Here is a 17,296-nt window from a genome sequence, read left to right as displayed (position 1 = left end):
GACCCCTCTGTCTAGGTCAGGGCCCAGCCGCGGGCTTGGCCGTGCCGCCGTTGGTGACCCATGGGACCACCATGGCAGTATCCACCATTGTGTGCTTACCTCTGATTCATGGCTGTGACGTGCCTCGTGGCGCCTCTGAGCCGCATTGTGGCGAGGTGGAGCCACATCCTCAGTCCGGGTCCTTTGGACGACCTCAGGGCACTGTGTCTTCCTCGCCCCGAGTTCTCTCGCTCCTCCTTCCCGTCGTCCAGCTCTGGGCGGCAAGCGGGCCATCAGCCACAGCTCTTCTCTCTCACCCCCGCTCCCTTCACTGGACTCGTCTCCCGACGGAATGTCCAGGCTACCGTCCTCCTTGCCCACCTATTTCTTCCTCCCCTCCCAGAGGTAACCTCAGGCTAGAGATGGCGACCCTCTGAATTTAAGCATACTAGTCAATGGAGGAAAATAAACTAACCAGGATTCCCTTAGTAAAGGGGAGTGAACAAGGAGCCCAGTGCCAAATCCCTGTCCCTTGGTGGGGTGCGGGAAATGAGGTGTATGGAAGACTTACTCCCCAGCACCACTTGTGGGGGCCTAGGTTCTTCCGATTGAGGCCCAGCCAACCTGTGGACGATGTGAGGTCATTAGCAGCCCCTGGCTGCCACGCTTGGGTCTTCCCAGAGTCGGGTTGCTTGGGAATGCAACCTAAAGCTGGTGGTAAACTCTATCTAAGGCTAAATATCGGCATGACACCACAATAGTCAACAAGTGCTGTAAGGGAAAGTTGACGCAGTTCAAGAGGGCATGAAACCTTTAAGACTTAAATGGGTGGGGTCCATGCAGTCTGATGGAAGATTAAAACAGGCAGCAGGTCGGGCTGTGCCAGTGATCTGGCGGATCTTTCCTGCCTCCCGTTCCTCCTGACCCCTCCAATCGCCCTCCCTTCCGGGGCACCCCTCCTCCTTCTTGGTGCAGAGGTGGGTGGGTTGGACAGGCGGGGGAGTCGTTGGGAACTGTCCCCCAGACGGTGACTGGCCACCGCCAGGTGCATTTCCACTGTGGTTCTGCGCCCTGACTGGCTCTGGGACGTCTGGGAAGGCCCGGAAGGGAAGGTGGCTCGGGGGATCATGTCCTCCCCGTCCCTCGGGAGGGAGTGGGGTGGGCCACCCCCCGAATGTTACAGTCCCCCAGCAGTAGCATTCGCCGAATCCCGGGACTGAGGTAGTGAGACCTGTTGCCGTGCTCTCCCCTTCCCTGCACCCACTCCTGTGGGAGCCCCCCATGAGGGGATGCCCCGTGGGGTCGTGACAGCGTCACTCTAGGGGGCTGGGCCACCCGTCCCACTGTGTAACTACTCCACCACTCCCTTTCTACCCCCAGTGAAGAGGCTGCATGGGAGGGGCTGGGGCTGACTGTGGTGTGCCCCAGGAAGGTTGTGCTGTCGGGCCTGGGGCGTTCTCTTCGACCACGCACTCATCCCAAAAGAACAGTGGAACAAGTGCATGAGATCGGTGGTGGCGCTGTCGGCTACCTACATGATCCATCTTGAAACACGAACCAAGGAGTGTAACACGTGTGCGAGTCAGGGCTCGCACGAAAGCTGCCGTGGCACAATGAAGGTGAAGATTGGTGCGCTCACAGGCCGAGATGGGATCCTGAGGCCTCTCCAGTTTGCCGAGGGTACACCACCTGCCCGTTTCCCCACCATGCTGGGGAGGTGGATCACAAGCCCCTGTGTTAGGCACCAAAAGATAATGAACTATGCCTGGGCAGGGCCAAGCCAGAGAAAACCCTGTGGGCGTCTGTAGCAGTCCTGACGTGCAAATCAGTCGTCTGATCTGTGTATAGGGGCAAAAGACTAATGGAACCTTCTAGTAGGTAGTTCCCTGTGAAGTTTTCCTAAGGATAGCTGTCACTCTGGCAAAAACCCCATGCCACGCAGTTATCCCGTAAAGCGAATGATTAGAGGTCTTGGGGCCGAAACGATCTCAACTTATTCTCAAACTTTAAATGAGCAAGAAGCCCGGCTCACTGGGGTGTAGCCAGGCAGGGAATGCGAGTGCCTAGTGGGCCACGTTTGGTAAGCAGAACTAATGCTGTGGGATTAATCAAATGCCTGACACTGATGCTCATCAGATCACAGAAAAGATGTTGGTTCATATAGACAGCATGGGGGCCATAGAAGGTGAAATCCACTAAGGACTGTTTAACAAGTCACCTGTGGAATCAACTAGCCCTGAAAATAGATGGTGCTGAAGCATTGGGCCCACACCCAGCTGTTGCCAGCAGTTGAGAGTGGACAGGAGTGGTGAGGGCGGTAACCCCCCAACCAGAGCCCTGAGGATGGTATGCTGCTATGAGTAGGAGGGTAGCTGTGGTGAGCCTTGAAGCCTAGGGCATGAGCCTGGGTGGAGCTGCCACGGGTGCAGATGGGCGAGTGCCATTCCGAAGGGATGGGAGATGACTTCCATTGCCCTCAGCCTATCAAAATGGAGTCAAGCTCAGATCCCTGAATCTGGAGTGGCAGATAGGTCTATGTAATGTCCATTTATGAGTACGTCTTGTAAAAATAAATAAATAAATAAAACACGGTGAAACCCCGTCTCTACTAAAAAATACAAAAAAAAAAAAAAAAAAAAAAAACCAGCCGGGCGAGGTGGCGGGCGCCTGTAGTCCCAGCTACTCCGGAGGCTGAGGCAAGAGAATGGCGTAAACCCGGGAGGCGGAGCTTGCAGTGAGCTGAGATCTGGCCACTGCACTCCAGCCTGGGCAAGAGAGTGAGACTCTGCCTCAAAATAAATAAATAAATAAATAAATAAATAAATAAATAAATAAATAAATAAAACAAATTAAAAGTAAGTAAGGCCAGGCACGGTGGCTCATGCCTGTAATCCCAACACTTTGGGAGGCCAAGGCGGGCAAATCACCTGAGGTCAGGAGTTTGAGACCAGCCTGATCAATATGAAGAAACCCTGTCTCTACCAAAAATACAAAAAAATTAGCCAGGCATGGTGGCAGGCACCATTAATCTCAGTTGCTGGGGAGGCTTAGGCAGGAAGATCGCTTGAACCTAGGAGACAGAGGTTGTGATGAACTGAGATCGCACCATTGCACTTCATTCAGCCTGGGCAATAAAAGCAAAACTGTCAAGAAAAAAAGAAAAAGTATGTCAGAGGTCATTTTCCTACTTACTCTCCTCAGGGGTGGTGAATACAATCAGCCCATTTACTCAGCCCTGATTATTTCAATCAGCCAATTAGCTCAGCCCAGTTTATTCCAATTAGCCAGTTAGATTGGTCTAGGTAATAATTCTGATCAGCCAATTAACTCAGATCAGGTAAATTCCATCAATTACTTCATTCCAGGTGATTTCAATCAGCCAATTAGGTCAGCACTTTTGATTTCAATCAGCCAATTAACTCAAACCATGTAACTACAGTCAATTAGCTGATCCTAAGGAGATTAAAATTAGCCAATTAGTTTAGCCCAGGTGACTCCATTCAGCCAATATTTGAGCCCATAATATTTTAATTGGACTATAAGTGCAGCCCAGGTGAGTTCAATCAATTAGATCAGCGCAGGTGGATTCAATCAGCCAGTTCTCTAAATAACAACTGTAGATCAATCAAGACGGGCCCCCAGTGGTGGATGAGAATAGTTCATGCATACTCTGAGAAGGAAAGCAAGGTCCAGAAATGCTAACTTGCACAGAAAGTGTTACATGGCTTTACTATCAGCTTATTTCCCAGACCTTGTCCCTGAAAGTGAAGCTTTGTTTGTCTATACAAACAACATTGTATAGCTATATTCCATTCTGACATGCTATGGGGACAGAGAAGAGAAATAATTCTACATCTGCACCCTTAGAATATGCTAAGAGATTGAAAAATGTCTTTTGAGGAACAGTATTTGTGCACATATTTACATAGATATACTCATATAATCTTGTATATATATATATATATATATCTCAATATTCATATGTGCATTCATATAGAAGAAAGATGTAGAATGTGGAAGAATCAATAGGTACTGGTACTATTAGTAATGCAAATAGAAAATAGGATCTCACACATGGATCAAGTCAATTGTTGAGATTGTGACTCATCTGTTTGGCTCCAACTCACACGTGTTGACTCTCATACCGAGAACCGGGACGTGTGCGAGATTGTTAATCTCATTACTGGACCTTCCTGCAGGTGTGATTGTGACATATGCACCTCACAGAACCTTTGTGATTTGACATATCTGCCCGGGCCCAACCCAGGTGGAATTGTGACATATCACTGGACTCAGACCCTAGGTGATGTTACTCTATTCTTCTGCTTTACTGCTGCTCACAGGGGAATTTTAACATATCACTGGGCCTTATATGCAGGTGATGTGAATCTCCTCTCCTGCTTTGCCACTGCCCACAGTAGGCATTTTGACGTATAACTGAGCCCCACACCCAGGTTATGTGACTCTTCTGTCTGTGTCTGGCCCATATCGGCCCTTTTGACAAGTTGCTTGGTCTAACACCCAGGTTGTGTAACTCTTATGCCCTGGCCCTGCCTACAGAGAGCATTATGAGGTATCTCTGTGTCCACCACAGAAGTGATGTGACTCTCTTCTCTTGACTGTTCCCATCTTTTCCCATCTTTATAGGTTCTGCCTACAAAGAAAACTGTAACATATTGCTGCACTCAACACCAAGATGATGTTACCTTTTTGGCTCTGCTCTCAAAACGTACTGTGATATATTGCTCATCCTACCACCAAGGTGATGTGAATTTCCTGCCTGGTCCCTGTCCACAAGGGGCAATGTGATATATCTCTGGGCTCATCAACCACTTGATGTGACTCTGCTCTCTTGCCTGAGCATTGCCCAAAAAAGAGACTGAGATATATCTGTGAATCCAGAGCTTAGGTGATATGACTCTTCTCTCCTGCCTGGTCCATGCCTAAAAAAGAGAGAGTGACGTATTGCTTAGTCCAGCACACAGGTTGTGTGATACTTCTTTGCCTCTGTCCAAACAAGTAACTGTGACATAACTCAGGTTTTGTTACCTAAATGATGTGACTGTCCTCTTTTTCCTGGGGTCTGTCCATAGTGAAGGTTGTGGCAAATGGCTCAGCCCAGCACCTATGTGATATAACTCTATCCTCATGCCTGGGACCTGTCCACTGGGGTGATTGTAACATATAGCGGGGCCCAGCTTCTAGATTATGTGACTCTCTTCTTTTTCCTGAGTTCTACCCACGGGGGGTATTGTGAGATATCTCTGGGCCCCCACCTAAGTGACATGGCTCTCTTGCCTGTACCCTCCCCTCAGCAGGTATTGTGACACATTGCTGGACCCAGCACCTAGGTGATGTGACTCTCCTCTACTACTCAGGCTTTGCCCAAAAAATGATTGTATAGCTGGGCTCAACAAATAAATGAAGTAACTGTTGTCTCATGCCCCAGCCCTGCATACTCTATATACTGTGACATATTTCTGGGTCCAACACCTAGGCTATGTGACTATCCTGCAGGGGTCCTGCCCACAAAACTATTATAACATGTATTTTCATTCATCACCAAGGTGATGTAGCTTTTCTTTCTGCCTGGGCCCTGCCAAAATAGAAAATAGTAATATATCATTGGACCCAGTACCTAGGTGATGTGACTCTCCTTTTTTTGCCTAGGCTGTGCATAATTTGGGTATTGTGACATATCATTGGACCCAAACCCTAGTGGACAGAAGGCTTCAGTCTGGACCCTGCCCACAGGAGCCTTGTGACATGTCTCTGCATCCATCACCTATGAAATATGACTCTCCTCTTCTGCCTGCATCATGTCCACAGGAAAGATTGTAATATATCCCTAGTTAAGCAACCAAGTAATGCCTTTTGACTGCCTGGGTCTTTCATACAAGGCATTGTGACATATCTCTGGTAACACCTACTATCTGATGTTACTCTTCTCTTATACCTGGGTTTGGCCCATGTAAAAGATTGTGACATATCTTTTGGCCCAGCAATTAGGTAATGTGACTCTGCTGTTCTGCTTGGGCCATGTACAAATAAATGAGAGTGACTTACCACTAGGCCCAACACACAAGTGATGTAATTCTTCTGCCTGGTCTCTGCCTAAAGAGGTCATTGTGATGTGTCTCTGGACCTATCACCATGGGGAATTTGACATACCACTTTGCCCAGCACCTACGTGATGTGACACTCTTCTCCCTAATGGACTTGCCCACTAGGGTGATTGTGTCATAGAGCTGAGTCCAGCTTCTAGGTTATAGGACTTCCTTCGTTTTTGTGAATACCAAAAAGTGGAATTGCCACATATCTCTGAGATTCTCACCAATGTGACTCTTTTTCCAGAGCCCTCTTCTCAGGGGCTATTGTGATATATTGCTATATTCCAAACCTAGGTAATGTGATTCTTTTTTACTGCCTGAGCTTTGCCCAATAAGTGATTGAGATGTATTGGAGGGCCTAGCACCTAAGTGATGTGACTCTCCTCTCCTTCCAAAGTGTTGCAGACCAAAGTGTCGCTGAGTCCAACACCTAGAAGATGCAAATTTTCTGCACAAGCCCTGCCCACAGGGAAATAATGACAAATATTTTCGTTCATTACCTAGATGATGACTCTTCTCTTCTACCTGGGCCCTGCCAAAAAAAAAGAAAAAGAAGAAAAGAAAAGAAAAAAAGGTTATTGTAACATATCACTGGATTAAGCGCCTAGGTAATGTAACTCTTCTTTTTTGCCTGGCTGCTGCATATGCTGGGTATTGTGACTTAATACTGCTCCTATTTAGCAATATGAGAGACTCCTGCCTGGGCTATGCCCACCAGAGGCCTTGTGACATATCTTTGCATCTGTCACCTAAGAGATATGACTCTCCTCCTCTGCGTTTATGCTGCTTAAAGGAAACATTGCTACATATCGTGAAACCCAGAAACCAGGTGATGTGTCTTTCATGCCTGGGTATTACCCAAAGGTCACAGTGTGACATTGTCACTGAGCCCTGAATCTGAGTGATGTGTTGCTGTTGTCTGTGCCCTGCTTTCAGTGGGGAATTTTAACATATCCTTGGCTGAGAACCCAGGTGATGTGTCTCTTTTTCCTGGTCCCTCCTTTCAGAAAAGATTGTCACATATCCCTGGCCCAGCACTTAGGTGACATGACTCTTCTGTTTGCTCCCTACACGTAGGTAGGGTTTTGACATATATATTGGCTCAGTAAACAGGTGCAATAATGACTCTAATATTTTGAACCAGCCAAGAGGACATATACTGTCTGTCGTAGCTGTGTATGAAAATGGGTAAAATCCTGGATTTCCTTTCTGTATGAAGGTTATAAAAGGTTAACACTCTCTCATATATTTTTTTTTTCACATATTGTATAAAGCCTTTGGGTGGTAGAGAGAGTGTAGTGTCATCACAAGGCCCGGCATGCAGATGAGATTGTGTTTCTTGTGTGCTCACCCTGACAACCATTAGGATTGTCACCCTCACACGTGGACAAAGCCCACCAGTGAGGAACTTAATCTCACACATGGATGCAGTCCACAGTTAAAATTGTGACATTCATTTGTGAATTTCTGTCCAGAGTTGTGATGGTGACTCATTTTTAAACCCAGCTCTGGCAGGTTAAAAACTCTCCTATCTGGACCCAGCCAATTAGAAAGATGTTGACTGTCATACCTGGGCTTAAAACTACAGACACTATCACGGGTCCATACCAGCACAAAGGATTTAGAGGAAATTGTGACTCCCATGCATACCATATAAAGCCCTTGGGTGATACAGAACATGTCTTAACATGGCCCTGAACAAATGTAAGATTGTGACACTCTTACACACACACAGCAAATAGTAAAGATGATCATCCTTTCACAGCCCACTGTTGAAATTCTGAATCTCATACCTGGAGACAGTCAAAAGTTGGAAAATTGACTCTCATAAGTGGATCTTGTCCACAGACTGATTGGTGTCTCTCAGACAAAAATCTAGCACACCTGTGAGACTGTGATTCTATTAAGGGAACACAGTACACAGAAAAGTGAGACTCTCATGAGTGGATTCAATCCATTGTAGAGATTGTGGATCATGTATATAGAAGCAACATACAGGAGGCATTGACTCTCGTACCTAGAACTTGGACATGTGTGGAATTTTTAATCTCATTCTTGGACTTCCTTACAGGTGTGAAATATGCCTCTTCCCAGCACCCAAGTTATTTGACTCTCCTTGTTTGGGCCCAGCCCGCAGAAGGGATTGTGACATATCACTGAACCCTGCAGCTAGGTGATGTGACTCTCCTGCATGGGTCCTGCCCACAAGGTTATTAGGATGTGACTTTTTGATCATCCCCTAGCTGTTTCAGATTTCCTCTTCTGCCTTGACCATCCCAATAAAAAGTGTTGTGACACATCACTGGAGCCAGCACTAGATAATGTGGCTTTGCTGATTGGACCTAGCCACAGAAGACATTCTGACATATTGTTTGGCCCAGCAACCAGCTGAAGGGACTCTGATGCCTTAGTCCTGCTTTCAGGAGGGGATTGTAACATATCCCTGGCTGAAAACACAGGTACTGTGACTCTCCTATGTGAATCTGATCCACAGGTACGTTGATGACTCTAAGACCAATATTCAGCACACCTGCGAGGCTGTAACTCACTCAGCTAAAACAGGACACAGGAAGGATTGTGCTTCTCATGCACAGATCCAGTTTATTGTTGAGATAAACTTATGTGCTAAGACCCAGCATACATAAGGCGTTAACTCACATACTCAGAAACAAGACATGTGCTGGATTGTAAATATCATTTTATGACCTTCCTACAAGTGTAAATGTGATATATGCCTCTGGCCAGCACCTGAGTGATTTAACTTTCTAGCCTGGGCTCAGCCCACATACAGGATTGTGAGTTATCACTGGACCCAGCACCTAGTGATGTGGCCTTATTATCCTGCCTTGACAATGCCCACAGGGGACATTGTTGGGACTCACTTCTCCTGCCTGGTTCCAGCTCACAGTGGGGATTGTGACCTATGACCTATTCTGTTTCTCTTCTACCTCTGCTAGACCTATTAATCGATAGGAATCCCATCTGATAAGTCAATAATCAAAAGTTGTACTTTAATTTTCACACTTTGTTGGTTGTTAGCTTTTTTACATGGAAACACACTCAGCATGATAGCAGTAAGAGCAGAAGTCATAAGATCTAACAATTATTAAACACTAGCTACCAGCATCCTTTTTTTTTTTTTTTTAATGCATCGTCTTTTTCATTCATTACAATTCTATGACAGAGGGATGTAGATGTAATTATTATCCTCAGGATTCACATGAGAAAAGAGGGACCCAGAGAGGGGGCCAGCTATTAGAACTCAAACAGTTAAGTTTGTCTCCAGGGCTGTGCTTCTGATGCCTGCCAGACTACCTACCATAGAGACACGATTCATTCACCAAACAAATGCTAACTGAAAACCTCCTGTGTGCAGAGTTCTCCCTGTTAGGCACATCAAGGGAAAAGATGGGCACACCAAGGAAAAAGTGTAAGTGTGCCAGGACAGGGTTCTGGTTTCCAGAAATAAATCACAGCTAACCTATTCAACAGCTGATTTTAGCTAATATTTGAGGACATAAGTTAGACCTTCCCTTGTGTGATGATCAGGAATGGAGACTGGTGTTCTGTGGACTGAGGGGCTTGCAGAGGTCGTGTTAGTACATGAACTGACTGACTTGGATTTGTGTGGCCTTAAATAGGGAGAGTTCAACAAAACACTAAAGCAGAATGCTGGCAGACTGAGACCCACTGGGAAAGTAGAGTGAAACCCTGAACAAAGCCTATCAAGGATCAAATTTTTACTATGTTCTCATTGGAAAGGATAGTGTGTGAAAAACAGGTGGTCTTTCACATGGGGGGAAATATTCCAGAAGTGAAAAAGGGTGGGCATGGACTCTGCGATCTGCTGGTCTGTGTGGTGGGTAGTGGGGGACTCTCTTATCTCTTGAAACCTTTTTTGTGGACACCCACTTTTAACCTCACTGAAAGTGATGAGCCCTGTTCAAGGACTCATATGAAGCCTACTTTTGAAGAGATTTGAAGCTGTAAACTCATAAGTGTTTGGGAAATTTAGTTTTGCTTTGGGTAGGGCCAACGCCTTGAGAATAGGTCTATTGGCTTGTTATAATAGGTTATTGTTACTTTACATAATAAAGAAACTCAAAGTTTTGCTCCAGAATTTGCATTGGGATGATCCTAAGAAGTTCATAACATATGATATGAGCCAAGGAAGGGCAACAATTGAATTGACTTGACTACACACCTAATCTAAAGATTTGTCCAAGATCAACTGTGATAGCCTCTGGGAAGTATGATTTCTTTGTTGTTCTGCTTTTTAAGCAGGAGCCACATGTACTGGAGGACAGTGAGAGGAAGACCTTCTGTCTTTTTTGAATGTGTTTGAGATGGGGTCACCAGTGTGCCTAACTTCTTTTATGAGGGTACCTGAGCAAGTTATGAAATTGGCAGGTCTTGCATTGTGATAGGCACTTGAGGGTCTGTTTCCTGTTTCTTCCTACCTGTGGATAAGGACTATTTTGAAACTAGGAATAAATAGAGAATTGAAGTCATGCATGTTACCAGCTCAATTTTAACTGACTTACCTTCTGTATTTACTACTAGTATTATTATCAGTTATTTTTCTCATGACATTGGGAGAGTTTCAGCAAAACAATAGTGAAAAGCAATCTGGATGAGTAGACCAGCATTCTGGCTTCTTTCTTTTCTCATCTGTTGAATATCACTTTCAGCAAGCTTGCATTGGGAACCATTTTTTGACACCTACACCGGGTACCAGGCTCTAGAACTACAATGATGGATATAGTATGGTTCTAGTTCTAAAATTCACCAGTGCCTCACAACCAGCAAGAACAAGTGGAGAATCGACAAGTGAGAAGCTGCAGTGGAAAGAAAAGGTGATACCCTCAAATATGCAGGTTTTTCATGTGTAGAAGAAGAATGCGGGAAAGAATAAATGCAAATTTGGGCAAAAAAGCAGTTTAAGTACAGGACTTGAAGTATTAAAATATGAGACTTATTTGAGCGCAGGGTAGGACAAGAAGTAGAGTGTGACAAGAGAATATCATTTGGGAGTGTTGTGTAGCATTGACATGATAAAAGATGTTTGGCCTTAGGAAAATGGATAAGGACTCAGCTGTGTAGGCTGTTATGAGCCATCAAATGGGATTTGGAGCAGGGCTGTAATGTGAGCAGCTCTGTGTTTTAGAGAGAACACTGCTAACCTTTTAGAAAGTTTAAGCTTGAAAAAAGACACCGTGTTCAGCTAGGTGATGTGACTCTACTCTTTTTCGTTACCAATATCCACAGGGGCATTGTGACGTACTGGTAGGCCTTGCCCCCAGGTGATGTGAGTCTCCTGTTCTGCCTTGGTAATGTTTATAGGAAGCATGGTGACAAATCACTGGACACAACACCGAAGTGATGTCACTTTTTGCCTTATCCCTGCTTCTAAAGGCACTATTACAAATTGCTTGGACTATTACCAAGGTGATTTGAGTTTCTTGCTTGGATCATCCCCACAGTAGGCATTGTGACGTCACACCTGGAAAATGTGACTCCTCACCTCTGCCTGCACCCAGACCACAGAAAGAATTGTGACATATCACTGGATCCAGAAACCAGATGATGTGTTTCTTTTGCCTGGAACTTTGTCAGAAAAAGCATTGTAACATATCTCTGGGTCTCTTAGCTAAGTGATGTGACTCACTGTCCTGCCTGGGGTCTTCACTCAGAGGGTATTGTGACATATTGCTGAACCAAGCTTTTAGGTGATGCGACTCTCTCAACATCTTGGACTCTGACCAATAAGGAATTTTTATGTGTTGATATGCTCCGCACCTAGGTGATGTGACTCTTCTCTCCTGCTTGGGCCCTGCATACATTGTGTGTTGTGACATATTGCATGTTATCACACCTAGGTGATAGCTACTATCTCACGTAAGTCCTGCTCACAAAGGCATTTTAATATATTTTTTATGTCTGTTTCCTATGTGATGTGTCTCTCCTCTTCTGCCTGGGTCTTACAAAAAGTGGGGGTTGTGACATATTACTGGACACAAACTCTAGGTGACATGACACTCTTCTTTTGTCTGGGCCCCGGATATTTAGGATATTGTGACACATTTTTGCACTAAACATCTAGAAAATAAAAGGCTCCTGCCTGGGCCCTGACCATAGAAGACCTGTAACATATCACTACATCTATCACTTAGGAAATGTGACTCTCCTCTTCTGTCTGCACCCCGTGCACAGGGGAGATGGTGACATATCACTGAGCCCAGTAAGCATGTGATGTAACTCTCCTCTCCTGCCTGGGCCCCACGTATATTGTGTATTGTGAAATATGGCTGGATCCAACACCTAGGTGATGTGACTCTCCTGCATGGGTCTGCCCACAAGGTTATTATTGTGTGTCTTTTTCTTCATCACCTAGGTGTTTCAAATTTCCTCTTTTGCCTGGGCCATGCCAAAAGCATTGTGACACATCACTGGAGCCAGCACTTGGTAATGTGCCTTTGCTGATTGGGCCTAGCCACAGAAGACACTATGACACATCGTTAGGCCCAGCAACCAGGTGAAGGGACTCTGCTGCTTTAGTCCTGCTTTCAGGAGGGGATTATAACATCTCTGGCTAAAAACACAGGTACTGTGACTCTCTTGCCTGGTCCCTACTCTCAGAACAAATTATGACATAATTCCAGCCCAGCAACAACATGATGTGACTCTCCTGCCTGGTCACTGCCCTCAGAGAAGGTTGTAAATATCTCTGGCACAGCACCCAGGTGATGTGATTCTCCTGCTCACTCCCTCCTTACCCAGTTGTGGGATTGTCACATATGTCTTCATTCAGTTTACAGGTGTCAATAATGACTCTTACAACTTGAGCCAGCCAGTATGAAAGATACTGTCTGTCTTAGCTACTGATATGCCCTGGTCTCCTGCAGTACCCTCAGGCTTACTGGGATTGAGAAATTCCAGCCTGGTAAATTTTGGTCAGACTGGTTATCTGTTCTTGAACCCCGTTTCCTATTAAAATGTTTATCAAGACAATATGTGCACAGCGGGACATAGATCCTCATCAGTAATTCTAATTTTGCCTTTGCCTTGTGATCTTTATTGCCCTTTGAAGCATGTGATCTTTGTGACCTACTCCCTGTTCGTGCATCCTTCCCCTCCTCCTTTTTTTAAAAAATTATACTTTAAGTTCTAGGGTACATGTGCACAACATGCAGGATTGTTACATATGTATACATGTGCCATGTTGGTGTGCTGCACCCATTAACTTGTCATTTACATTAGGTATATCTCCTAACGCTATCCCTTCCCCCTCCCCTTCTCCCCTCCCCCGCTCCCTCCTTCCCCCTCTCCCCTCCCGCCTCCCCACAATAGGCCCTAGTGTGTGATGTTCCCCTTCTTGTGTCCAAGTGATCTCATTGTTCAGTTCCCACCTATCAGTGAGAACATGCAGTGTTTGGTTTTCTGTTCTTGAGATAGTTTGCTGAGAATGATGGTTTCCAGCTGCATCCATGTCCCTACAAAGGACACGAACTCATCCTTTTTTATGGCTGCATACCATTCCATGGTGTGTATGTGCCACATTTTCTTAATCCAGTCTGTCACTGGTGGACATTTGGGTTGATTCCAAGTCTTTGCTATTGTGAATAGTGCCGCAGTAAACATACGTGTGCATGTATCTTTATAGCAGCATGACGTATAATCCTTTGGGTATATCCCCTCCCCTTTTAAAATCCCTAATAAAAACTTGCTGACAAGGAAAATAGAAAGAACCTATGTTAAAATATTGGGGGCTGGTTCCTCCAATAGTCATCTTCCCACATGAACACAGCTCATTGTTAAGGCTCTGGATTTCACAACAAAAAGCAGTCAAACATTGGAAAATTGACTCTCATATGTGAATCTGATCCACAGGTAGGTTGATGACTCTAAGACCAATATTCAGCACACCTTTGAGGCTGTAACTTTACTCAGATAAAACAGCACACAGGAAGGAATGTTCCTCTCATGCACAGATCCAGTTTATTGTTGAGATGAACTCATGTACTTACACCCAAGATACATGAGGTGTTCACTACATACTTAGCAACAGGACATGTGCTGGATTGTAAATATCATTTTATGACCTTCCTACAGGTGTAAATGTGATATATGCCTCTGGCCAGCACCTGAGTGATTTGATCTGTAGTCTGGGCCCAGCCCACATACAGGATTGTGACTTATTGTTGAACCGAGCACCTAGGTGATATGACCCTATTATCCTGCCTTGACACTGTCCAAAGGGGACATTGTTGGGACTCACTTCTCCTGCCTGGTTCCTGCTCACAGAGGGGATTGTGACCTATGACTGACCCAGCACCGTGCTGATGTGACTCTTGTTCTTCTTTTTCTGTTCTTGCCTCAGGGGAGATCGTGATGTATCACCGGTCCCAGAAGCCCAGGTGATGTGTCTCTCCTTCATGTTCCTGCTAACAGAGAACATTGTGATTTACTGCTGGGTTCGGCATCCAGGTGAGGTGACTTTGCTGCCCGTGTCCTGCTTTCAGGAGATTGTAACATATCTCTAGCCCAGGTGAGATTGTGACACTCTTATGCACACAAAGCTCATAGTAAAGATTTTCATTCTTGCACATGAACTCAGCTTACTGCTGAGGTTCTGAATCTCACATTAGGAGGAAGTTAAAAGTTGGATAATTGACTCTCATACTTGGATGCAATTCCCAGGTGGGTTGGTGAATTTCAGACTAAGATTCAACTTACCTGTGAGGCTATTACTCCATGAATAAGATACGGTCCAAAGAAGGGATTGAAGTTCTCAAGCACAGATTCAGTCCACTGTTTATATTGGGAATTTTGTACTTAGACCCAACATACAAGAGGTGTTTGCGCTCATAGGGACATGTGTAAGATTTTTAATCTTATCCTTGAACCTACCTACAGCTCTGATTGTGACATGCACTTCTTCCAAGCACTTGAGTGAGGATGTCACAATAAAGACATATACCCTAGGTGTTAGGTCCAGGAATGTCACATGAAATTGTGACATATTTCTGCACCTAGCACCTAGAGTATATGTTTTTTATTCTTTTGTCTTGACATTGCCCAAATTGCATCTTGTGATGTATTTCTAGGTCTAAAACCCAGGTGATGTAAGTCTCCTGCCTAGATTCTGCCTACAAGGGGAATTGTGACATATTTCTGGACCCATAATCTATTTGATGTTACTCTCCTCTCTTACTTGGTATTTGCCAGCAGGTGAAATTGTGACATATCTCTGGCCCCAGCACCTAGATAATGTGACTCTCCTTTTTCCTGGGCTCTGATACACAGAAGGGAGAGTAAATTATCCCTGGACACAGTCCATAGGAGATGTGACTATTCTACCTGGTTCTTGTCCATAAGGACAAGAGATAAATACATTGTGATGTATCTCTGTGACCATCAACTGGATTATGTGATGCACCTTTATTTCTAGAGACCTGTCCACAGTGTGAGTTGTGACATATCACTTGGCACAGTGTCTATGTTATGTGACCCTCCTCTCATACCTGGGCCCTGCTCACTGAGGTTGTTGTAACATATGGCTGGCCCCAGCCCCTAGGTTATTTTTCTCTTCTCTTCTTCCTGAGCCTTACCCACAGGAGGCATTTTGACATATTGCTGGAACCCTCCTGAAGCGATGTGATTCTTCTGCCTGGGACCTTTTTCAGGGTGTATTGTGCCATATTTTTGGGTCCAGCAGCAAGGATTACCTCTACTGCTTGGGCTTTGCCCTAGAGGAGATTGTAATGTATTGCTGGGAGCAGTACCTAGGGGATGTGACTGTCCTCTCCTTTCTGGGCTCTGCATACATTCTGTATTGCAAAATATGCAGCACTTGTGTGGTGCAGCCCTCCCCCTGTGTTTGAGCTCTTCCCGCTAGAGTGATTGTGACATATAGATCAGCCCACTTATTAGGTTATATAACTTCCCTCTTCATTCTGTTCTTTACCCACACAGAGAATTGTGACATATTTCTAGACCTCTCATGTACAAGATGCTACCCTTTTACCTGGGCCATCCTCTCAGGGGTCATTGCAAGGTATTGCTGGACCTAAAGCCTAGGTGGTGTGACTCTCCTCTGCTGCTTAGCCTTTGCTCGAGGAATAATTGTAATGTTTTCATGGATCCAAGACCTAAATGATGTGACTATCATCTCTTGCCTGAGCCCTGAATACATTGTGTATTGTGACATATGGCTATGTCCAACATCTAGATGTTAAGACTCTCTTGCATGGGCCCTGCCAACAGAAGGCATTATGACATATCTCTGGCTGCATCAATTATTTGATGTGACTCTGCTGTTTTACGTGGACTTTGCCCATAGAAGAGGTAGTGACATATTTCTGGGCCAAGCAGCTAGGTGTTGTGACTCTTCTCTTTCGCCTGCGCCAGGCCCACAGAAGGAATAATGAACTATCACTGGGCCCAGCACACAAGCAATGTCATTCCTCTGCCTGGTTATTGCTCACAAGGGCCATGGTGACGTATCTCTGGGCTCATGACCTACATGATTTGATTCTCATTTTCTTTGTTGGACCTGTCCACAGTGGAAATTATGACATATTGCTTGCTGCAGCACCTACATAATATTACTCTCCACTTTTGCTGAGCCCTGCCCACTGGTGTGATTGTGACAGATAAGTGAGCACTGACCCTACATTATGTGATGCATCTCTTTTTTTCTAGCCCTACTGCCAGGGACATTGCCCCATATTTCTTCACCTCACCAAGGTGATGTGACACTTCTGCCTAGGCCTTTCTCTCAGGAAGTATTGTGACAAATTGTTGTACCTGGTACCTAAGTAATGTGACTCTTCTCTACTTATTGGGCTCTGCTGAAGGAGGCATTGCGATGTATCCCTGGACACAGGACCTAGGGGATGTTACTCTCCTCTCCTGCCTGGGCCCAGTACACATTGGGTATAGTAATATATGGCTGAACCCAACAAGTAGGTGATGTGACTCTTTTCCATGAGCCTTGAAGACAGGGGTATTAGATGATACTGTTTATTCATCACCTAGGAGATGTGACACATTTTTGTTGCCTGGGACCTGCCAAATAAGATTGTGATATACCATTTGACCCGGCATCGAGGCAAGGTGAGTCTCTCTCTTTTTTTTTTTTTTTTTCGGCCTGGTCCCCACATGTCTTGGGTTTTGTGACATATCACTGGCCCCAATACCTAGAA

At 45.2% G+C, this 17,296-nt stretch overlaps 3 long non-coding RNA genes and 1 pseudogene across 5 annotated transcripts in view; 2 read left to right on the top strand and 2 right to left on the bottom strand.

The window, feature by feature from the left end:
* The window catches only part of LOC105494275 (tubulin beta-8 chain-like), an 82,293-nt pseudogene extending 81,795 nt beyond the window's left edge, over positions 1-498 (bottom strand).
* A 924-nt stretch (positions 499-1,422) lies between these two features.
* LOC139360530 (uncharacterized) lies at positions 1,423-10,939 on the top strand. Its single transcript, XR_011617976.1, has 6 exons — positions 1,423-1,598; positions 4,627-4,741; positions 5,650-5,816; positions 6,594-6,697; positions 8,161-8,583; positions 10,781-10,939. It is a non-coding gene; the product is annotated as an uncharacterized lncRNA (long non-coding RNA).
* On the bottom strand, positions 2,787-8,177 carry LOC112428958 (uncharacterized). Of its 2 annotated transcripts, none has more exons than XR_011617978.1 (4): positions 8,107-8,177; positions 6,590-6,621; positions 4,686-4,922; positions 2,787-3,122 (listed from the first exon to the last, which is right to left on the bottom strand). It is a non-coding gene; the product is annotated as an uncharacterized lncRNA (long non-coding RNA). The 2 variants fall into 2 exon arrangements; XR_011617977.1 differs by lacking the exon at positions 2,787-3,122 and adding an exon at positions 3,511-3,649.
* A 3,396-nt stretch (positions 10,940-14,335) lies between the features above and the next one.
* LOC105494273 (uncharacterized) overlaps positions 14,336-17,296 on the top strand; it is a 49,261-nt gene continuing 46,300 nt past the window's right edge. For both annotated transcript variants that reach the window (XR_011617972.1, XR_011617971.1), the window contains exons 1-2: positions 14,336-14,637; positions 17,130-17,207. This is a non-coding gene — a long non-coding RNA (uncharacterized lncRNA). The remainder of the gene's footprint in view (positions 14,638-17,129; positions 17,208-17,296) is intronic.

This window comes from Macaca nemestrina, chromosome 20, assembly GCF_043159975.1.
Source record: "Macaca nemestrina isolate mMacNem1 chromosome 20, mMacNem.hap1, whole genome shotgun sequence".
Lineage (NCBI taxonomy): Eukaryota > Metazoa > Chordata > Mammalia > Primates > Cercopithecidae > Macaca > Macaca nemestrina.
This window is presented reverse-complemented; position numbering and strand designations above follow the sequence as displayed.